This window comes from Cavia porcellus, unplaced genomic scaffold, assembly GCF_034190915.1.
Source record: "Cavia porcellus strain 051 isolate PalLab524CR breed Dunkin Hartley unplaced genomic scaffold, mCavPor4.1 scaffold_5, whole genome shotgun sequence".
Lineage (NCBI taxonomy): Eukaryota > Metazoa > Chordata > Mammalia > Rodentia > Caviidae > Cavia > Cavia porcellus.
In genome coordinates this window covers 10,959,635-10,984,298 of record NW_026947488.1, presented here as the reverse complement: position 1 = coordinate 10,984,298, position 24,664 = coordinate 10,959,635, and the positions used below count along the sequence as shown (strand labels likewise).

The following is a 24,664-nucleotide window of genomic DNA, read 5'->3' as shown; positions in this document are numbered from 1 at the left end:
CGCCGCTGGGGCCCTCCGCGAGGGCACAGGCCCGCCCAGCAGGCGACAGGCGCGGTCCTCCGGGTTTAGCTAATTGGGGTGCGTGCTCAGACTAGCTGGGACCTTCTTGAGACCCGAGGGTTACCCCTCCTTGCACGATATGAACGACACCTCCATCCCCCGGGTGTTTACCTTCTTAAACTGGGGAGTTACTTAAGCCTGCTGCGCCCCGAGCTTGCCTCAACCTGAGAATCACGTGGGAGCCCTTTTAAACACGCAGCCGGGTTCTGCTCCGAATCGGGGTGGGCCTCTTTACTCTTAAACCTCTGTGGGTTGAGTTTTACGGTGTGGCATATCCCCGAGGTGTGGCTGGGGTTTCCCAGCCGGGCAGTGCACCTCTCTGGGGGTGGGGGTGGGTGGGGAGGTTGGCAAACCCAGGCTGGGCCGTGGGCAGCCCATGTTTAACCTCTCTCCAAAGCCGAGTTGTTTCCCTGCAGCTCGCTTTGTGTTTCAGGCTGTGCATGGATTTAGTTTGGGTCATGCCAGGTGAAATCACTCAATATTACATTTCCAAGCCTTCAGCTTAAGACGGCTTTTGGTTTTCTCTGGGATGTGTATAGGTGTCCCCACGCAGGGGTGAGGGCGTCTGAGAACACCAAGGTGCCGCTGTTCATCGGGTCTCCTTCCTCCGCAAGTCTTAGGGTGCCAGTCGGCTGGGCACAGTGCTGCTGCTGGGGAAGCTGATCCTGGGTGCACTGAGGGTGGGGGGTGGGAGGTACTGGCACCTCTGTATACCGCTGAGGGGTGTGTGTGTGTGTGTTGTCCGTCCATATGTGGGTGCGTGCATACACCATCGGGTCAATCAGTCCCTGCAGCCTGACACAGTCATTACTGTAGGTTGGCTGTCTGCTCCTTTGCATCTTATGATGTAATAAAGGAAATAAGTCCTTTCCTCCACAAAAAACTAGGACCTGCACTACCCCTGGCTCTGTCTCTTCTCAACCTTCCCCTTGAGTTCATGGACCATCAAACAGAATTCCGCTTGCTTTGTTCCTGTGCCTCTTCTCTTCTGTAAGTTTTGTGGAGCCCATGCATAGTCCTAAAAGTATATATTTTTAATTTTTATATGTATTTTTTGTGGGTACCAGGAATCAAACACAGGATGTCGTGCTTGCTAGGCAGGCACTGCACCGCTGAGCTGTAGCCCCAGCCCCACGTTTTTAATTTTTTTTTTTTTTTTGTCTTTTGTTTTTTATCGGTACCAGGAATTGAACTCACGACCACACACTAGCAAGGCAGGCGCTTATGCTGCTGAGCTAAATCCCCAGCCCCCTCGTTTTTAATTTTTAAAGAACTTTGTAAAAAGGCTATGCAAACTTCCAGGAATACTTTCCCCCCCAGTTCCTGTTATTTCCTGTCCACGTTGAGGGATGCCTAGCGCTGCCCACGTGAGAATACACTGGCACATTTTTGCCATCCTGACAGTGCTGCTGGGACCCAAGATCTTTCCACCAAGGCCAATAAGTTCCTCTTGAGTTAACAAGTATCCTGAGTGGGGGAAGCAGCCACGCCAGGTGACCTGGCACCAATTTCATTCCCCTCAGAAGGTAGAAGAGGGAACATGGAGCCACCTCCTTTCCTGTGCTCCGGGACACTAGGAGCAGCCCCTCGGGCCAGCAGGGGCACAGGCCTGCCGGCACGTGACCAGCTGATGTTTACCAAATGTTCTAACTTTACAAGTATTTTAATTTTTGCCTTCTGTATTGATAAAATTATGGTAAAAAGATACCTTCATTTGCACTTTCTCCATATATTATTTCAACCAAAAATAAGTGAAAAATATGAATATGTTCTCCCAATACTAGGACAACTGATTGGTTTTACCTTTGAAAAGGTTATTTTACTATTTTGCTAAACATCCACTCAATTCTAGTCTTCAAATTTATTACTATGTTTGACTTTAGTGGGTTGATTTTAAGGATCATAACTGAAAAATTAGAAATATATATATATATACATATATATACACACACATATATATCAGGATCTATATGGATATCAGGATATGTATCAGATCTAAATGAAAGTAAAGTATCAGAAGCTACTCTTAATAAGCCATGACTTTTCAATCCTATTTGCCAATTATACAAGTTGACTATCCTTTTTTTTTTTTGAAATCCAGTTTATAAGTTTTAATCTTTCCTGATAGACAGCCAGGGGCTTTTGTAAACATAACTGAAGGAAGGTCTTTGCTCTACCTTTAACAAAAGGACCTTAAACCTGGGGAACTTTTTTATTTATTTATTTTTTGAAATGTTTAAACAGACTAGAAAATCCTGCAACTAAGTTTAAAAATGCAGATAGAAATGTTTAAAGGTGACCACTTTGCATTCTTTTTAGCAATCATATTATACAACAAGAAAATCATAGTTAAACATGAATTTCAAAGTACTCTCTCCATGAAATGTTTTTGTGGAAAATTAGTTGCATCCTCATTCTTTTTATTTATTTTTATTTTTTTTTGTACTAGGAATTGAACTCAGGGCCTCATACTTGCCAGGCAGGTGGGGTACCACTGAGCTACCTCCTTGGGCCCCTCATTCTTGACATAACTCCTTAATCCTGGCGATTAAAAAGTGGTTTTCACGTAACCTGTTTTCTTCACAGAGCAAGTCAATAAAATGTTAACCCTTGTCACTTTGTAGAAATAAAGTGGATACAATTTTCATAACTATTAAGTGTTTTGCCAAGAGATAGTACAGCACTGGGCCGGGGATGTAGCGTAGCGTTAGAACGCTACTTAGCATACTTGAGGCCCTGGGTTCTGTCCTCTGTAGATGGTGGAGGAACCACCTCTGAATTATACAAGAGTCTCTTGGACACCTCGGTTGCTTAACAAAGCATTATAAAAATTCCAAAGCAGCATCATGTATTAATCGAAGCACAGACAGGAGCCTGCCTCAGTGAGAACCCTGGCTGTTTGGGGGTATAGCTGGGTGGTACAGCATGTGTTTAGAATGCACAAGATCTTTGTTTGAGCGCTAACACACACACACATATAAACACATGCACGCACGTGCACACATACACGCACAAGTATACTGGGTGTTAATTCCTTCCTTTGTTGTGTGATGTTAAGAAAGTTTCTGTGCTTTATTTTTCATCAATAAAATGACAATTATTGTGCCTATGAGGAAGAATGAGTTTGTATATGTAGAGTACACAGAATAACAACTTTTGGGTTGCACTCTTTAAGTGTTAATAATAATTATTTATAATAATAGAGTAAGAGTTATAGCTGCCTATAATAATAGCCAGCACTCACCCATAATTGGTTGTTTTATTTAACTAGGCACAGATATTCTATTTTATGTGGAAGTAAATTTGAAGTAAACAAGCTCTGGTGGCATTACTCAACTCCTCTGAGCTGCAGACTTCCCATGGTTTTGCGCCAACTTCAATTCGTACAGGAAAAGCTCCCTCCCGTTTTCTTGTTGGTACTGGGGATTGAACCCAGAACCTCACACATGCTAGACAAACAGTCTACCATACAGCTACACCCCAGCCTTTTAAAATTTTGAGACAAGGTCTCCCTAAGAAGTCCAGGCTGGACTTGAACTTGTGATCCTCTCGCCTCAGCCTCCTAAGTAGCTGGGATTACAGATGGGAGCCACTACTCTTGGCTGCTTCCTTTTGTTGTTGTTACGAAAAAGAGGGTCAGGGATACAGCTCAGTGTGTGGGGTGGCACAGTGCCTGCTTGGCAAGCACAGGGTCCTGAGTTAGATCCCTGCACCAAAAATAAATAAATAGAGAACGAAATAGATAAGAGTACGTAATAGTGTTGTCTGGATTGTTCTGAGCCTCCCTGCTGGAGTCCTGTCCCCTGAGCCCCTGGGCCTCACGACATCTGTGTTACCTCGGCTGCTCTCTGCCGCAGAGAGACACAGAAGTATGAAAATCAATGCTTATCCAGCCACGAGGGACTCTTTTTAAAAAATTTAAAAAATTTTTATTTTAAGGGGGTAAAATTAAACACAACAACACAGAACAGAATAGACATAGAAAGCAATGTAAGAGATATAAATTTCAAAGCTAGATGACCATCTTCATTGTCTATCATATCGTCTCTTGTTTTCTTCCAAATAGTTGTCCATGACTTCCCATGGAGAATTCATACAGAACAACATAGTATAAAACTGATCCGAACTGAATGAGGAAGGTGTTTTAGGTCTTCAAAACTGGACAAAGGGAAGTCACCAATGGCTGTCGTAGAGTCTCTCGCTCTCTTCAAAATAGCTGTCCATACTTTGGTGTATACTGAAGTTCAACAAAACAAAACAGGCAAGTTGGGAGGGGTTGCTTGGTTTCCTGGTGCTCCACGTCCCAGCATGGCTCAGGTCCCATAACCGCCATGGCTCCCGTCCTGGGGGGGAGGAGACGGTTGCTTGGTTTCCCAACACTCCAGGTCCCAGCATGGTGAGGGTGCCAGTAAATGCCAGTGGCTCCCATCCTGGGCTGCTGCAGCCTGCCATGCTCACAACCGCTTACCAGAGCGAGGAAGGGTTGCTTGGTTTCTTCCCGCTCAGATCCTAGCCATGAAGGACTCTACACAGGAGTAGATCTTATCTCTTCACCATTCCCTTTGCCAAGGATTCATTTATTTGTTGATATGATAATTTTTGAGCCCACACTTGCCTGGCTCAGCTGTACTTGCTGGAGACACGAGGTCAAGACTGATTTAACTCAGCCAAAGTGAGAGCTAAGCTCAAGGCCATCTCAGACAGGAGGGGCTGGGGGAGGTGCTGTGACCAAAGCAGCATGGAGCGAGGCGATGGAGAAAGGACATTTGGGGGCTACTGAGTTTGGCAAGAAGTGAGTGACCAAAACATGACTGTCATAGCCTACCATGGGAAGGGAACACTGCTGGAGGAACGAATGTCAACAGTCAAGACCCTAAAGTACAACCACTTTGGTGCATTTGAAGCAAAGCAAAGAGATTCAGCGAATAGGTAGGTAGTTCCCAGAAAAGAGAGCTACAGCACTTGAAATTTGGGGAGGGAAGAGGGGAGAGAAGAGCCAGGCATGGTGGTGGACTCCTGTGATCCCAGCTGCTCAGGAGGCTGAGGCAGAAGGATCACAAGTTCAAGCACTGCCTGGACAACTTAGCAAGACCCTAATAGAAAGAATTGAAGATGCAGCTCAGCCAGAGAGCACTTGCCTAGCATTCATAAAGGCCTGGGTTCCATCCCTAGTACTGAAGGAAAAAAAAAAAAAAAAAAGAGAGAGAGAGAGAGAGAACAAAATTGAAAAAATGTTCCAGTCCATTAAGCTTAATGAAATATAAGCTAAGCTGAAATACTGTTTCCCACCTTTCTGAATAAAGATTAATATATTCTGAGTAAGGCTCAGTTATTCTGCACTTACACTACAGTTCCCAGACTTTCTGTATATAAGAATCACTTAGGGATCTCACTAAAATGCAGATTCTGGTTCCAGTGTGTGACAAAATGTAGTGTGTAGACAGATCACTGAGTGAGCTTGTTACAGCACAGATGCTGAGTTCAGTGCTTCTTAAACTCTAACGTGCAAAAGAATCACTTGGGGAGTTTGTTCAGTGCAGATCCTGGGCAAAACACATAGAGATGTCCAACCTTTTTAATTATAAAAGAATACAAATTAAAGTAACCATGCATTCCTGCTTTTTCTTTTCACAGATAAGATCCATAAAATTTAAGCAGACTGATAGCATCAACTATTAGCAAGAGTACAGAGACTGGTTTCCTGATGCATTGTTAGTTGGGGATGAAAACATTTATACATAGCTACTCTGGAGGGTGCTTTGGTGATAGAGTTTTAACCATACCGTGTCGTCTTAGTTACTTTTCTCGGTGCTGAGACAAAATACCCAACACCTAAAGTTAAAGGGGCAAAGGTTTATTATTTTGCTCACAGTTTGTAGAGGTTCCAGTCCATAATCAGCTGACTTTAGGGCAGGGTGACTTTGAGGAGGGGAACAGTCCATAATAGGTAGAAGACAAAAAATGTAACAAGGGACCTTAACTCCTTCTTTCTGCCCCTTTTCTACTCTACGCAGGGTACTGGGATGAGGGCAGTGCCAAACCAAAGAGTGGGCTGATCATACCCTTACTCCCACATCACGCACTCTAGATCCAGCCACCCCTGAAGAAGCCTTAAGACTGCATGAGGCTTTGGAGGGACATCTAGATACAAGCCTAACACCTGCCAGTGATCTGTAAACTCTGTTTTCAAGATCTTCTCCTCCATAGAAGCACTGGCACATGCACACTTGGGGTAATGGCCCCAGGGGTCTGTTCTCACACCTGAGAAACAACCCACAAGTCCAGCAGTAGGGGAGTGGCTACTTTAAACTGAGGTTTGCTTGTCCCAGGGACTGCTAGGCAACAGGTGAAAATTATCAGTCAGATTGATGAATACAAACTTGGCTAGAACTTTAGGATATGTTGCATTAAAGGAAAAAAAAAAGCAAGTTTCACATAGACAGAGGTAAATATATTGGAATCCATGTCTGCTAGGGGCTGGAGTACACAGCTTATGGTGGAGTGCATGCTCAGTGAGCATGAGGCCCTGGGTTTAGACTTTATTTTATTTTATTTTTTGGTACCAGGAATCAAACTCAGGAACTTGCGCTTAACCTGAAAATTCTTATGCCACTGAGCTATATCCCTGGCCATGGGTTTAGTCTTTAGTGCCACAAGAAAAAAAAGCCACAGTGTTTTTTAAATAGTGAAATATATATGTATATAAATCCAAAGATGAATACCGTGCTGCAAGAATATACACTGCTACATTTTAAGCAAGCTAGAAGAATGCAGATTGAAAAACTTTCCAATTCTGTACATGTGTGTAGGAGAATACTATCCTTTATTTCTTTTGAGGGGGCGGTGGGGATCCTGGGGATTGAAGGGTCTTCTCACTAAGCTACATCCCCAGCCTTTTTTGCCTTTTCTTTTTAAATTTTGAGATAGCATCTTACTGAGTCTCCTAAATTGCCCAGCTTAGCTTTGAATTTGAATCCTCCTGCCTCAGCCTTCATAAGTGCTGGATTAATGGTTTACACCACTACTGCTCCTGATGGCAACATTACTTTTTTTAAAAAATAGAGGATATAGCCAGGCATAGTGGCACACACCAGTAATCCCAGCACTGGGAGACAGTGGCAGGAGGGTCACCGTGACTTGGAGGGCAGCCTGGGCTACACAGTGAGTTCAAGCCTAGCCTGCACCACATAGCAAGAGCCTGTCTCAAACAAAACAAAACAAAATTAGACATGTACTACTTAATAGTTACAAAGTAATAACTAAAACCAACATCATGATACTTTTCGTACAATGGAATAAATTCCATGGAACCCTAACAAAGAATTTCTAACACAAGTTGTGCATTTACACATGCACACACAGCAGCCAGACTTGAGCTTGTGAACGCACAGGACTCCACGACCAGTGGTACGAGTTGTCCCTGGGGACGAGGCAGCAGTATCTGCCATGACTGACATTTTGCTATGTGCCTTTCTGCAAGCTTTTAGGCTTTAACACCTTAAAAATCTTGAAACTGCACCCTGGACAAGAATGTGTACAAACACCATTGTGCAGTTTACAGTATAAAACAAACGCCTGTGTTGCAGTTTAAGGTGTGGCTGACCTGAGAAATCCGTGGCCCCCCTCACTGGCTTCTGACTGCCACTCCCTCCCACAGTGTGTACTGTGGTGTCGCTGTTATCTAAAACTTCTGCCCCTAAACAATATGGTGTGTAGTTCTGCCTCTTTTTTTTTCTTCCAACTTTGGATATTTTTCCTTCTCTTGCCTCTGTAAGACTTAGAGATTCAACATGTTGCCGCAGGCAGCTGCAGTCTGTTGATTTTCACCCTGGCATAATCTGCGGTGTGAGGACACCGCGCTGCACACCCTCTGCCAAAAGGCCGTCGCCCGCCTGGTAATTAGGAGCAGTGTAGCCACGCACACTCCTGTGCAGGTTTCCCGATTTGCGCGTGCATGTTTCTCTCTATCCAGAATCTGCATTTAACAAATCCCCTGGGTGCTGCTTCTGCACATTAAAGTCTGAGAAGCGCTGAAACCAGACTGCTTTTCAACGGTGATCTGCGAGCACGTACAACTGCAAGGCGCGCTGTACCCAGAATCTGCATTTTAACCAGGTCCCGGGTGATTCTTATGCACCGTGAGTTTGAGAAGTGCGGTGTAGGTGTGGCAGAGCCAGGGCGGGGTGTCTACTCACACTGGACTGCCCTGGCAAATGCTAAGCTATTTTCTTTTCTTTTTGTGGTGCTAGGGATCCAATCCTGCGCATGGGCATAAGCTGTTGTCCAAAGTGTTGTCAGTTCACCATTCCCACCTATGTATATTACTTTTTTTTGTTTTTGTTTTTGTTTTTTTGGTCTTTTTCCTTTTTATCGGTACCGGGGATCGAATTCACGACTGCCTGCTTGCAAGGCAGGTACTTATTCCACTGAGCTAAATCCCCAGCCCCCATATATTACTTTTTAAATGAAAAAGAAACTAGTTAAAAAGTCACCAAGGCACAAACCCTAGCTGCCTCCTTGTCTTCCTATTTCCTGCCTCGGCCCCGCCCCTCATGGATTAGGTTGGAAGTGAAATCCTGCGGAAGAGGGTTCAGTTTAGACAACAGTGGGGATCGGGCCTCCTCTGTTTTGCAGGGTTGGGACCGGAACCCAGGGTTGCACACATGAAGGCCAGCGTTTTGCCACTGAGCTGCACCCCCAGCGCACCCCTTTCTTTATAGCTTTTAGCCTCAGGTCAAGCTGCTGGCTCTTGCAGGCTCCGAGGTTCCTCATTGCCCAGAACAAACTTCCAGCTGGGGCGGTGTGAGGCCATGCATGGCTATGTGTGGTCAGTCATCTCACCCACCCTCGAGAAGAGTGAGGTTCCATCCCGTGTGGCAACAGTGAAATCAGGCACACTGTCATCTTCACGTTCTGTCAGGGTCACCGCACTGACTGACATTCTCTACTGGGGCCACGTCTGATGAGCTCGGTTCCTGTCGGGTGCGAAGCTGTGCTAACTTCTGGGAATGCAACTGCAAGTCTTGAGGGAAGATGCAGAGCAAAAGGGGACAGCAATAAATAAACAGTTATAATATGGTGTGGTGTCAGGGCCCACCCAGAGGAGCCGGGAAAGCTTCCAGCAAGGGGCAGATCTGGAACCCTGGCCACACAGGAGGAGGAGGAGGAGGAAAAAAAGAGAAGACATGGGACAGGGAATTTAGCTCAGTGGCACAGCACCTGCCTAGCAAGCACGAGGCTGTGAATTTGATCCCCAGTACCGTTCTGCTTCTCTTTTCCTGTTTGTGTTTCTGCTGAACCCCCACCTCCACGGTGATGGTGTAAGAAATGGGGCTCTTGGAGATGCTGAGCTCAGATGGGCGGAGCCTTCCTGAATGGGAGTCCTGCCCCTGGCCTTGCATCAGGGCAGGTGGGATGCAGCTAGCTGATGCCTTCTGAGAAAAATGAGTCTTCCCCAGAGCTGGACTCTGTCCTGCTGCCTTGATCTTGGACTTTCTAGTCTCCAGAATCATGGGCAATGAATTTCTGTTGCTTCTGAGCCGGCCAGGCAATGGTGCTTTGTCATGGCAGCCTGAATGGATGAAGACACTGGCTCTCCTCCTAGGAAATCTCAGCTGCACTCAGAGACAGCTCACAGGGCTGGTTCAGGAGACACTTAACGGCTCCTGGTCTGGAAAGCAGTGGAGCTAACCATGGAGGAGGAGGTGGTCACTGATGAGGAGGGTGGGGCAGGGCACATGCTAAGGACTCTGTTAGAGCACACTGTGTATGTGTGTGTATGTGTTTATCTCACTGGAATTTGGTTCCCTTAGCTGTCATGAGCCTCAGTTTCCTTATCTGTAAAATGAGGATGATAATTCTACTGCCTTGAATGGTTTTTCTGAGTGGTAAAAGGGAATGCCTGTAAAGGGCTTGACAAACAGTACATGACTGAGAGAATTAGTTATCCTTATTGTTATTGGCAGTCAGCCACCAACTGCTCTTTATCAGAAGATTGCTTTTATTGAACACATACATCATGCTAGGCATGCTGGAGAGACACTGGTGAAGGAGACAGAGGGCTCTGACTGGAACATTTAGCCATGGTTTTTGTAGAAGACCCTACTATGATTCCGTCTTTAATTGTATGGTTTTGGGTCCTTTAACAGAGACTAGAAACTGGATCTAAATAAAATATGAAATTTAATTTCTATTGAATGATGCTCCTTCCACGTCATTCCTCTACTGTGCCTTCAATGTTTTCCTTGGGGTGAAGATCCATACCCCTGATTCTGCCGTTGGGAAGGAGGAAAGGGGGAGAGCATCTCTTACAGAGATGACTAGAAGTGGACGTTACTTCCTGGTCGTGTCCCCATTGGGCAGAATCCAGTCGCAGAGCCAGATGAAGCTGCAAGGGAGTCTGGGAATGTGGGCTCACCTAATAGCGAGGCCCAGTGCCGAATTAAAACTGGGGAGGGGGGGGGCTTCTCTTACAGAGATACCAGCACACAGCCATGATAAATACAGGATTATTATTCTGGGCAGCCCTCTGTAGTCACAAATGCCTAGAAACAGTCCTACTATACATCTATAGGTCACTTGTTGAATGAATCACGGCATAGTCACATAAAGGAAAACTCTGCCACTGTGAAAAAGGTTAGAGAGAGTAATTTATGTGCCCGTATGATAAGATCTGCTGAATATAGTAAAAGAAAAATAGCAAGGCGTAGAGCTGGGGTGGCAATGCAGGCCTATAATCCCAGCTCTTTATGAGGATGAAGCAAGAGGGTGGCAAGTTCCAGGCAACTTAGTGAGCCTGTTCCAAAATTGAAAAGGACTGGGTGTAGCTCAGTGGTAGGGGCTGGCCTGGCATGATCAAGGCCCTGCATTTAATCCCTCGTGCTGCAAAAACAACAAAGTGACAACAACAAACAACCTGTGGAGCGGAACTTCGTACACAGTATGCTACTTACTTTTCCAAAAGGAACAGAAAAACATGTGTGCATTTGCTTGTGGGGGCACAGAACACTGCAGGGCTGCTCTCTGCAGCAGATGCTGCTGGTGCCCCACTTATAGCCCCTCAGCCTTGTCACCTCAGTGGATGCTAAACGGGGTCCTCAGTAAGCAGAAGCCAGGAAGTATGGAGCAGATAAAAGAGGATGCGAAGTAGAAAGTGGTTAGTGAAACAGAAAGCAACAGTCCCTTGAAACAGACCAATGCGGAATACCAGAGTGTTATTCATGGCAGAAGAAAAAGTACTCAAGACTTCCCAGAACTAATAAACTTAGATCCAGTGTCTGATTTCCTGCAGGCTGGGTGGTCAAGCTCCTAGTGCTGTGCATGGCAGTTATCTTCCTGGACTTTCTCTTACAGGGCCTGCGATCCTCTGAGCCCCGCGTGAGAGACCCTGTAAGAATGAACTGGTTTCCCATGTGAAGCGACTGGGTCACCAGCCTCTAGAAGAGTGACTCCACCCTCTAGGTGTGCCTGGTCCCTAGAAGGGCCTGCCATAGAGTAGGAGCTTAATAAGTTTTTATGGAATGAATCCTGGATGAAAGATATATTGTTATGTAGGCAGAAATAGAAAGGCAAGCTAGCAAGAAAATGCACAGGAGCAAGAGACCATTAAAAAGGAAAAGGAAGAGATTTCCCCCTAAACATACGTGTAAGCATTAAGGAATATAGACAATTTCTGAAAAGATACAAAAGCAGCTACCACGTCTGATTACTTTTGGGGAGAGAATAGGGAGTCCCACGTAAGAAGAGAATACTTTTTTCTTTTTGCAGTACTGGGGATTAAACTCAGAGCCTCCCAAAAGCGAGGCAAGCGCTCTAACACTAAGCTAAACCCATGGATTTTAAAAAATTTTTATTTGCATACAGGCTTTGCTAATTTGCCCCAGCTTTCCACAGACTTCCTGAGTAGCTGGGGTTCAGGTGCCCAGCTCCACACCTGGCTTCTTGGCTCTGTGACTGTCCCCACACCCAGAAGCTGCTGAGGTGCTGAGAGGGTAGTGTGCTCTTCTGGACACCGGAGGTAGGGTCTGGTCCCATTTCCTCCTGACTTCAGCATTCCAGGTTTAACCAGTGTCCTGCCCTGCCTCTTGCTCCATCTCTCGGTGGGCCTGTCTGAGCGTCCAATCCGGAATAAGATGCCCTTGAGTGAAGGTACTCACTGCCTACGGGCGACAGGTGTGTCTGTGTCTGCCCTGGATTCCTGGGAAGGAAAGATGCTCAGTGAAGAGGACTGTCAGTGTATTAAAATGCAAGCCACTTTAACATTGGGAATCATTTAGATTCTTATAGGTATTTCAACACTCTAGTCTTTCGGCTTCATCTAAAGCCTGGTTCTCCTTCTTGAGGCACAGGGTAACTAAGATTCGGCCCTAAATGAGCAGGATCCTCTTCGAGAAGGTGTGAAGTCTCATAAAAGTGGGGCACCTGCAGCGCTGCATCCCTCTCCTGGGAGGTGCTGGGCCTCATGGCCACTTGGGGTACCCCTGCCCCGGAGGAGCGATGCCCACTGGAGGGAAGGCCGGCAGGAGCGAGCTAAGGGCCCCTGTGAAAGAGGACTGCCCCCAAATGGAAAGAAAGCACACAAAGGATGGAGAAGGAAGCCAATCAGGAAGGCATGAGGGGAAGACATTGTACAGGGACAAATCCTTGTTTCATTACACTCGCGTCGAAAGTGATTTTAAAGTAGAATACTGCTCTATGGAAGAGGATCGCCTTCCTCACCTCCTGAGCAGCGTATACAAGTCCACGGGAACCACAGCTTCGGCCTACTCACTAATGCTGTGCTTTGTTAGATGAATCAGTTTTAACTATGTAACCGAACGACCTCCAAGTCTCAGTGGCTTTCGGCGCCAGTGCTTATTTTCTTTCTCGGAGTCTGTGTGGGGTCCCTGTGGCTCCGCTGGGCTTGGCTCCAGGCTGAGGCAGGGGTGGAGGGGGGTCTCTGTGTGCACCGAGGGCTCCTTGGGGACTGCACAGGACATGATTCTTCCCACGGCAGATTCTTCATGGGCAAGAAGGTCCACGAAATGGCACAGCCACATTCGAAGCCCCTCTTGCTATTGGCTCACTAATACTCCAAATGAATCATGCAGCCGAGAAGAGACACATTGAGAAAGACAGGTCCATACATTCATAGTAACGATGAATAAAATTTAGGTAGAATGTTCGGACCTTGACCTGCTCTGTGGCCTGTGACTGGTTGTTTTTCTGGGAAAACTGATCGGAAATTCCGAGCGGGGCCTTGCTGTGCGTGTTGTGTTGTGACTCATCATGGCCCGTAGACAAGTCATCCTTTCATAGTGCTGGTTGAGCCCTTTTGGTCAGCAAGTCACGCTGATTTACACCTGTTCTTCCAGCCTAACTATCAACGGTGCCACTTCACACTCAAAGTGTCCCTGCTTGGAAGATGGACTATGGGATCGTCTCTTGTCAGGGGCACGCATGTGATATTTCTGAAACATGACTCTCCTAGAAGCTAGTACTCCATAAGGAGCATCAACCTTTTCCAATGGCCTCTTTCCTTCTGGCAAAATGCGCCAGTGACAAATGGCCTTGGTCCCTCTGGACCTCTGTCGGGCCCCCTCCACCTAAGGATGCCTGTCCCTGTTTCCCTGCTCTCCACTGTGACCTTCTGTTTATCATAACTCAGGAGTTTTCCTCCTTCCCCGGGCCTTCTAATTCTGGGCCACATGCCCCTGCATTCCCTTTTGTGCTTTGGTGTCCCCCACTTGAGCACCCAGGTGCTGTGGCACCTTGCTTGTCTGCCTTCCTAGACCCTAAGCACCCAGAGGGCCAAGATCCTGGCTTCCCCGTGTCCCCGCCATCATAAACCCTCTTGGTGATGAGCATTTGCTGAATGAATGCAGGTGTGATTCATGTTTTAATTATTATTATAAAATATGCCAGGCACAGAAAGCCTGAGGAATAGGGCTCCTTTCAGCCCTGCTCTCCACCAGCTTCTTTCCTGTGGCCCTCCAATCCCACCCCGAACCCAGCCGTGTGCCTGTCTGAGGGTTTGCATTAGCTGTTCCCGCTGCTTGGCCCTCTTTTCCTCTTGTACCGCCACAGCTGCATCACCCCTCATCAGTCTTTGCTCCAATGTTGCCTTTCCGGGAGACCTTTGCTGACTGTCCTTTCCAAAACTGCAGCTGTCTGCTCACTCGTGCACTCTCTTGGTTCCCAGTCCTCCCCTCGCTCGTGTAAGGCTGCATGCCTGTGTGAAATCTCATCACCGAGCCCATCAGTGTACTACCGCCTCCTGTTTGCTCACGGGAACCTCACGGGTTTCCAGGGCAGCATCTGGCACCCAGTAAATGCTCAGCAGATACTTCCTGGATGAATTACTGAGCTCACTGTATATTTAATGAGTGCTTTTGTCCAGGGTTATCAAGGTCAGAATCAATCTCATCTCTCTGGATCCACAACTTTGGGGGAGAAAGTGCTAAGAATCAGTGGCCCACTAGAACAAACGGGCTATGTTAAGTTCATGGCTCACAACCACACAAGCCTAGTGTCCTCTTGGTTTTCGGGCTCCATAAGGAGTCCCATACATGTACCCCGCAACGGATCTGCTAGTAAACTGTGATACCCACATAGCCAATGGTGCCTACAACGCTCACCATCATTTATTTCCTTTTCCTAGTAACTAAATCCCACCTTTAAAATTCAGGAATGTCAATTCTTTTATTTTACCTTACTTTTTTACTTTTTTTAGTACTGGGAATCAAATTCATGACCTTATGCTTGCCAGGCAGGTGCTGTGCTGCTGAGTTATAACCCTGGCCCTAGGCATGTCAGTTCTAAAGTACTACTAATAATTTTTCATGCTCACGAAGTCTTTCTTTTTTTTGACCTTTTGAGACAGGGTTTCAGTATGCAGTTCAGGCTGGCCTTGAACTCATTTTGTAGTCCAAGCTGGCTTTGAACTTGCAGCAATCCTCCTGCCTCAGCCTCCCAAGTGCTGGAACTGCAGGCATGTGACACCATGTCCCACCTTCACAAAGTCTTGACTATGCTAAGAAACTATGTTTTATTTATTTCTTTTGTTTTCTTTTTCTTTTTTGGTACCAGGGATCTAACTCATGATGACGTGCTTGCAAGGCAGGCTCTTATGCTGCTGAGCTATATCCCCAGCCCTGAAACCACCTTTTAGAAACATGAATAAATACTCCTGTGTATGATAAAAAAAGAGTGCAGGCAAATGTGATTTGGGTGCGGAGGACAGTTTTCCTCTGGTCCACTCTCAACGGCTTTGAGTGGTGGTCATGGGAGGCAGTAATTAAATGCTTAGTGAGTATATAGTATACAGTAAGTGCTCAAAGAATGCTACTTTATTCTGAGATCAGAATTGTTCCTTGCAGGCACCCCACATTTTCTACTCAGCTGAGGGGTAAACATGTCATTTCCTTGCTACAATCTATTCTTTTTGTCCTGGCCACTGTGTTGGAATCAGTTGTTTGCGCTTGTGTTTTATACAAGGACAATGCATTGTGCTCTGTGCTAGATTTCCAGTGTAGGACTCTGGCTGCAGAACACGATTTTGTTTTAATCAGTAGCGGAGATCAAACTCACGACCACGCGCTTGCAAGGCAGGCGCTTATGCTGCTGAGCTAAATCCCCAGCCCCTCAGAACATGATCTTAATCACGAAATGATTCCAGTCAAATTCAGTCTCAAGTCTCTACACAATGGCTGTCGGCCCCACAGTGGCGGCCCAGCTGTTTCACTGTAGCCAGTAAAATGTAAAACGTAGAGGCTATTAACAGCTCTGTGCAACAGAGCTGCTCAAGAAGGGCATCTGCTGACTGACTGTGATGGACGCACAGTCAGTACTTACCCAGTAGCCAGTATGGATTATGACAGAAATTCATAAATAATTCTAAAGACCCGAAGAGATCAATTTTTTTTTAAAAATAGGGCAAACGTACGTGGAAACAACCCAAATTTCCATCAACTGGTAAAATGTGGTTTGTTTCTGCCATGAAATATTATTTGGCCTTGAAAAGGAAGATGCTTTGATTCACAGTACAGTGAGGAGGGAGCCTGGGAGTGCTACACTCAGGGAAAGAAGCCGCTTCCCAGGGGTCGCACCTGGAGTGACCCCATTTATACGAAGTGCCAAATGGGCAAATCCACAGAGACAGAAAGTTGATGAATGGTGCCGGGGGTTTTGGGGAGGAGGGAAGCCAAAAACTGACAGTGAATAGGCTCAGGCTTTCTTTTGGGAGGGACAAAAATGTTCTGCGTTTGGGTCTGGTAATCCGTACATAAATTTGGAGACAGTACAAAGACTCAGTTCTATATTGTAAAAGGTACATTTGATGGTGTGTGAATTATGCCCTGATAAAGCTATGGTTAAAAAAAGAACCTGCCAAAAAACAAAAGATAAATAATTATCTTTTTGCTTACTCTATCCCCACCCCTTCTCCTGTAGAATGAAGACTGTATTTTTCAAGAGTCAGGTATCAGCTTTTAGTATCCCAGGGCTCCCTCTTTTTGGCACAGTGGGCTTAGTTAGTGCTCCAGGCCCTTCGTATATTTAGGAGTCCACAGAGTGCTTTAATTTCTACTAAAATCAGAAAAATTAATGTAACAGCCCAGATGTATTCATCTCTGTATCTACATAGTTATAAGATGAAATTTTAGATAGTTTATTTATTTACTCTGTGTGTGTGTGTGTGTGTGTGTGCAGGAAGGAACCTACTCAGGCCAAAGCACCTGGGGCTCAGGACAACTGTGACCTGGCCCTGCCAACTCCCAGCATTCAGGGCTCAACCATAGCTGCACTCAGTCTGAGCTCATGGGGGCTCCCTCCCCTGGAGACTGGCGGGAACCCTCTTTTACTCTTGTGGCACCAGGTTGACAGCCAAGGCAGCAAACAAAACTGGAAAAGGCAACCAAAGGACGTGGAAAACACCTTTGCACCTGTCTGTCACCCATCAGCAGGACCCCTGGGGAAGGGGACCCCCAGCAAGCAGTGAGGCATCTGAATGAGGTGTGCATGGGGCTCCAGCACATGTAAGTCTCAGGACCCCCGCTGCTGAGCCTGCTCCCCTTCCCACTGGGTGTGCAAAAGGATGTCAGCAAGGGCATCTGCAGGAGGGAAGGGCTGGTACAAGGGCATCTGCAGGAGGGAAGGGTGCGCCTGGCCTGGCTGCATTCATGCAGCTTGTGTTTCATGCCCAAGATGAGGGTGCCCAGTGGGGACTGGCGCCTGGTGGGGACCAGCATCTGGTGCTTAAATTCAGATCCTCAGAGGCCCACAGGTCGTCTCTGCCCAGAAGCAAAGGCACTAGCACAGCAGCTGGGGGAGAAAAGCTATTGGAGTGTTGTATGACTGCAGAACCTCAGCTGAAATCCTCCCAGACAACTCATTTCTACCTAATGTGTAGAGGAATTTCAGTTGCAGACATTGATTTTATTACTCAAAGGAGAATTTTTCTTTAGTATTGGGAATTGAACTCAGGACCTTGCACTTGCTAGGCAGGCTCTTGTGCCACTGAGCTATATCCCTAGCCCAGAGAATTTTTCTGATGCCAACACAGAGAAAGGCTGAATTAATGAAAAAAACAAACAAAACTTCTCCCTGATAAAAAGTGGCTAGGAGCTGTACGGTGACTGTTCCAGGACACAGCTCTTGAACTTTGGATCCTTCAAGAGAATCTGTGTAAAACCAGACACCAGTGGTCTTATCTGGCTCCCTTGCAAGAAGCACAGACTACTAGTCACGCAACACTAGAACATTCTGGTGGGGAAAAGAGCCTCACAGCAAAGAGCTGACTTTATTTTTGGTGGTCTTGATTCAACTTGGGGCCTCATGCATTGCAGACACACGCTCTACCACTGAGGTACATCCCCAGCCTTAAGATAATGACTTCCAATTCCCAAAATGAGAGTTGTGAACCGAGGTGCAACAAAATAGAGATACTGTTCACAGCTGGGTGCAAACCCAGTGCCCACACAACAAAGGCCCACTGGGCCTCTTCACCAGTGCATTTGAAAAAGAATACAGTAAGTGCTTCAAAATTTTATTTCAATTTATTACAGGAAGAGACACATGGCCGTTAATCCCGCTCTGAGGCCGCCCCCTCACTCTGAACATACTCAGCCTGTCATTCTTGCCACATTCTGCAGCAGGTCTGGAAGTCTTCTTCTGTGAGCATCTTTAGTGGAGTTGTGGCTGCCTTGATGGCCTGAACTGATTCAAAAGATTTACCTCCCATGACCACTGTGACGCTGGGGACGAGCCAGGAGTCGCATGGCGCCAGATCTGGTGGGTTAGGAGGACGGAGCCATACCGGAAGCTTTCCCGAGCCTGCCTGTCTGTTGGGTGGCATCTGCCAGCAGCACTTGCTGTATTTTTGATCACACCTCATAAAGACACTCATGCAAGGAGACTTCCAGGACTGCTTCAGATAGTGGAAGAAGGATGGGGTAAGCGTGTTTTGAGGGGCGGTCATGGCAATATGTCGTTTATTGTGGTATATCTGCAGAGTGTAAACAGTCATAGTGTATTTGATCACCCCTTGCATTTTCCCTGCTGCTGTACTGACAGGATGGGGACCAGTGGGTGGCTCAGCTGGAGAGGAAGCAGATTCCTGCCAACAAGCCCTGCCCTGGGAGCTGGGAGAAGGTCGTGGCTAGTGCCAACGTGCTGGTTAGAATGAGGGCGGACCATGTGAGTGCTGGTTCTAGGCTTTAGCCTCTCAGGGCTCATGGCTAGGTGACGTTGGGCAGGTCTCTTATTTTTGCAGGTCTCTTATTTTTTCCAGGACTTCAGTTCTTTCTCTTCATATTTCCCATCATGGCTCAATCAGAACCACCTCCAGCGAGAGGGGCCACATTGAAAATATATGTATTTTCAGACCCCACCCAGGTCCTCTGTATTAGTTTCCAGCGCTGGCTATGGCTTAGGGTATTTATAACAAGTTTTCCAGGGGAGTCTCACACCAGGCAGGTTGAGAAGCACCCAGTTTCTGCACAGAGAGGAGAGGAGGAGCTCCTGGGAGGAGCCAATGGGGGTCCTACCCACACCTCGTGGCACTGTGTTGCCACATTGTAGACAATAAGCATGAGCTTGTATCACTGAAAAACTGTGACTGCAATTTATTTAATAAAGATTTATTACGCACCTACTCTGTGGCAGGTACAGTGTGGCCTGCTGGGGGGTAACGGTGGGTGAGATGTCTAATTCCTGCCCTCGGGTGGGCGCATGCTCACACCTTGTGGGAACCATGTAAACAAATAGGCACAAAGGGAAGTTCTGAACTACAACTGTGAACATTACCAATAAAACCAAATAAACCAGGCTCGATGGATTATGGAGTTAATTGCAGCTTGGGGGCGGGGAGGGGGGCGGTATTTTACCCCTGGAGTCAGCAGGCAGAGGAGCAGCCAGAAAGAAGAGGCTGTCTTTACAGCGCTAGGCAGATGGCACAGAAGATGGAAAGGAGCTACAGTTACGGAAATGGAGGGGCTGTTTTGCTCCTTATATTTAACATCCTTTTAAAATGTCTTTTCAAGGTGACTTAAGGATGTTATCCTTAGGCACTGTGGACCATCCAGGCAAACCTAAATTCTATGCTCTGTTTTCCCCATCTGGGCTACCTGAGTGCCATCCACATTTCAAACAGTGAGAATGCGTGTTTTCCCCTGGGTGGCAATGGCTCTTTCTTGGTTTCCCTTGGAACAGACTTCCACTTGATTTTCAAGCCAGTTATTGATTGCAACCACTTCAAAGCCAATGCAGAAAATATAAACTGGAGAACAGAAGGAATCTTGTGGTGGCGTTTGGTTATGAGTTGTTTATTCAAATGAATCAGGATGCGTGTACTATTTTAAAAAATCATTTACATTGAAATGAAAAGCTCCAAAGTATGAGAAAATTGCTTGTAGCATTTCCTCTTAAAAATGCAGGAAAGACTGCCTCCCCTACCTCCGTAAGAGTCTGTGGTCTCAGATTTGAAAAACTTGGCTCTAAAATCCTCATTTTTTGTGAGGATTCTGAGTTTCCGAGAGCGTGAAGACCCCAAGCCCTTGAAAGGAGTTAACAAGGTAGCTGCCACAAGAACCTAAGAAATCTCGGCTTCATTTCAAATTCAAGTTCAGAGTTTCATGTTATAAAATACCTGCCCAACCACAAATCTCACTCAGTTGTATAATTAATCAGGGCAGAGCAGAATCCGTTGGAACGAAGCTGGGGTTCACTGTAAAGAGTGACGATGAGACGAAGGTGAATGGTAATGAGAGCTGTGCTCACGACAGTGGGACACAACAATGTGAAACAGGAAGGACAGATGACATTCGGTAGCAGCAATGACAGACAGAGAGTCATTGCACGACTTTCTTATTGAGGGAGCAGAGAATGTTTAGCTCTGCTGACAAAAATGCAGTTATAAAAAAATACATAATGGGGAGTAGCGGGGCCAAGTTGTTTTGCTTTTTGAATTCCAGTGATGGTTTGTAAGATTGTACCCCAGGGCTTGGTCTGCGTAACAAACACCGTGTTGCTTTCCTGCCAAGCTGGGGGTGGGTGGGTATGGCGTGTCCTTCCAGGGCATCATTCTGTCTTAAGACAAGATCTGGCTGCTGCAGGTGCCCACCTCTGGGCGCTCCATACGGTACATCTCACCGCATCCTCCACCCGTGAACACTGGCGCTTCCTCTCTTCTTCAGAAAGGACTTTCCCTGTCACAGGAGACCCTACTCCCTCTCTGCTGACGTCTAAATGCCTAAAATCAGACAGATTTGCTGTGAAGATGCTGAGATTTAAGATTTAATCCCTTACCACTTCAGGCCCTTTTAATATTTTGTGTTCATAATTTTACATTCTGTGTGTGCGCGTGTGTGTGTGTGTGTGTGTGTGTGTGTGTGTGTGTGTGTTTGTGGTGGGGAGAACAGGGTTTCACTCTATAATTCAGGCTGGACTTGAATTCACTATGTAGCTCAAGATGGCCTCAACCTTGTGGTTATCCTCCTGCCTCAGCTTCCCGAGTGCTAGGATGACAGGTGTGCACCACCAGGCAACCATTTTACATTCTTTTTTAAAAAAGAAAGTCCTTTAATTTGCACAAATTTCAGGCCCCGTGAGAGACCTGGTCCACCCCTTTATAAAGTCAGATTGTACTCAGCTCACTGCTTTCTGACTTGTCTAGTTAGTAGAGAAACTTGCTTTTGCCATTTCCGGAAGCCACAGCTTCCACAGTTAGCCACTAACAGAATTAGATTAAAATTTGCAGCTCGGTTTCGGGGCAGAGTGACCGAGTCCTAAGTGCACAGAATCAGGACTTCTCAGCTTGGTGGTGAGAATTCCGTGACTATTATTAATCAAGTCTCATGGAGACGTAAGCCAGAGTAGGTTGGGCATTTACAAGTTTTCAGGCTAATGGACCTTCTTTGTGATACAGGAGAGAAATATAAGTTTAATAACAACTGTTGAAGATTGGAAAGTAGCTGCTAGCAGAATGGAGACACGTGTAAACACTTTCTAGAGACATGGGGTATATCAGAAAATAAAGAGGCGAAAACCACAAAGTCAACAAACAATAAATATTAAAGAAGACAGAAATGAATATGACCAAGTATGTGTTATTATGATAAATGTAAAATATTTGAATCCTCCTATCAAAGATAAAGAGAAACTGATAAAGTTTTAAATCAATAGAATGGGCAAAGATAAACCAGCAAGTGTAATAAAATACAGTAAGACTCAGAGCACTGTTAGGAGACAAAGTCTGAATTATAGCCAAAAGCTACTAAGTGGAAGGCGTAGCGAGTATACAAGGGTAAAATGTAAACACCGACCAATAGAACACATGACAAAATATAATGAAACGACTCTCTGGTAATAAAATAAAAGTTAGTTAAGAAGACAGTTCAAGTGAGAGGGTTTAGTAGATGGACAAAGACTGAAAGAGAGGGAGAGAAGATTTGAATAACAAAGTCAATTTGATTTATAAAATTTTGAACTTCAGAGAAACCACATACTCTTCTCTCATAGCCTCTAGACAGTTACAGAAGCGGGTCATATCAATGAGCATAAAGAAGATGAACAGATTACAAAATGCACACATTTCATAACTCACATTCTCAGACCATAAGCCATCAACACCAGAAACCAAAAACCAAGTATCATTTTATAAACTGTCACTACTTGAAAAATAAGAAAAACACCTATATTTAATCCCCGGAATCCATACCTCTCTAACCAAACAGGCAGCCAGCCAAACAACCTTAAAGCTGAAATAAGAGAGAACATATTTAGAAATTCAGGAAAAGAAGGAGACTTCATATAAAGATTTATAGGGATACGGATGTTAGGACAATTTTGAAAGAGTCTGAAGTAGGCCAAGAAGATCCGGGTATCTTTCCAGCCTCACATCCTGCGTTAATTGTTCTGTAGCGGTTTGTCTTTCACTCATTGCCTTACTTTGAAGGCGCCGGGGTCAGTCCAGGGGCTCGAATCCAATGGGAGGCAACTGGTCTACCACTGAGCTGTGTCCCTCCCTTGCCCCATGGTTTGTCCCATTTTACAGCTTCGTACGTTACAGAAATATGTATCACTGCAAATCACTTGTTCAGAAGACTGCAAACACTTTTTATTTGGTGGGAGGCAACTGATACTGACTGGTTTTGCATCTGTTTGTGAATTCATCCCAGAATCCCTGTTTGTCTACATCTGCATGTGTTCAGTCTCCTCTGAGTCTGCTGTGATATCTCACCGTTTCTCTTAAAATAATGAATTGGATAAAATCTTTGACACACGTTCTTTTTACATTTGAATGTAGTCATGAGTGTAATTAAAACTAATCTCTTAATATTGGTGATGACATAATGGAACACTACACTTCTACGTGACTATTGTAGATGGAGGAATAAGTGAACTTGAGGCAAAAAATGAAAATAATGAAATAAACTGAAAAAAAAGCAGAAAGAGTCATTAAACAGTTGACATCTGAAATAAATAAAGTAGAAGAAGACAGAGAAGGAATAAAGAAAGCAAAACAATTGCTTTTGCTTTAATACAAATGACAAGCCCTTGGCAAAACAAATAAAATAGTAAAATACAAAAAATTACACATAAGTTATATATAACACATATATATGTATACACACAATATTATATATGTTATATACATAACGAGAAAGTTAATAGACCAAAAATTGCTAAAAAGAAACTAAGATGATTTAAGAGATTTAAGATGATTAAGAGATTTAAGATGATTTAAGAGAATGTTAAACGGAACTATAGATAACAAGTTTGAAAATTTAGAGCAAAATGAATACTTTTTTCTTTTGCAAATGTAAACTACCAAAACCAGACCCAATGAGGCAAATCACCTAAACAGAACGGTAATTACAGAAGACAACTGGGAAGTTTGTCAAGGATGCATAACGAAAAAGGGCATTGGTCCAGGTACTAGAGCAGATGGTTTCTGAGAGCCAAACAACTGCAGGTTACTGGATAAAAAGGAGAGAGCTCTAACTTACTTTCATAAAACAACCCAAATAAACAATAAAAAACAACACAAAAGGAAAACTAGGGCTCAACTTCATTTATGCATACTGTTGTAAAAATTTTGAATAAAATACAAGAAAATGAAAGGCAGTAATACATTGGAAGAATACTCTAACATGACCAAGACAATTTGTTTCAGGAACGTCAGATGATTCAGTATCATGCTGTGTCCTAAATCATTCACTAGATTAACATAGTTAAGCGCAAGCCCCAAATACACTTGTTGAAAAATATTGAAAAGATATTTGCTAAAACCCAGCAATCCACCTGGATAAAAACTCCTAAGTGAAGATTAGATTAGAAGAAAATGACCTAAGAACCATACAAACTATTACTCAAAAGAAACCTTATATTACATTGGGAAATTCCAAAGCCCATCACATTAAAATTAAGGACACAACAGGGATGCTGGCAGTATTAATGTTTGGAAGTTCTGGCTAATACAATGGGACAAAAAAACAAAACCAGGGCTGGGGATTTAGCTCGGCGGCCTAAGTGCCTGCCTGGCAAGTGCGGGATCCTGAGTTCGATCCCCAGTACAAAAAAAAAAAAAAAAAAATCAACCAACCAAACACCGCCCCCCCCCCCAACAAACAAAACCAGCAGTAGAACTATTGTGAGTGAAGGGCTGTAACAATCTGGAACTGGGATGACTTTATCACCTAACTACCACAGATCTTACTTTCAGAGACCAAGAAGTTACAACACTTAGTGTCAAGTTTTGCTAACGAAGTTAGCCAAATATAACAAAATAGTATTTGTTTATGCTTTCAACAAACACACACACACACACACACACACACACACACACACACACACGCACACCAGACCCAAGGGTCAACAGAACAGATTAAAAGATACAGAAACAGCTCCAAGCACCCTCAGCCACCTTCTCTTTGACAAAGGAGCCAAATACCTTTACCGGAAGAAAGATGGCCTCTTTAATAAAGGGTGCTGGAAAAACTGGCTTTCCACATATCAAGATTAAAGCTAGGGGGCTGGGGATTTAGCTCAGTGGCATAAGCGCCTGCCTTGCAAGCAGGCAGTCGTGAGTTCGATCCCTGGTACCGATAAAAATGAAAAAGACCAAAAA

The 24,664-nt window shown here is 45.1% G+C and overlaps 1 protein-coding gene across 1 annotated transcript in view; it reads right to left on the bottom strand.

Moving 5' to 3' along the window:
- Zfp64 (ZFP64 zinc finger protein) overlaps positions 1-24,664 on the bottom strand; it is a 76,549-nt gene that overhangs the window by 17,981 nt on the left and 33,904 nt on the right. The gene's annotated exons all lie outside the window — the stretch shown is intronic.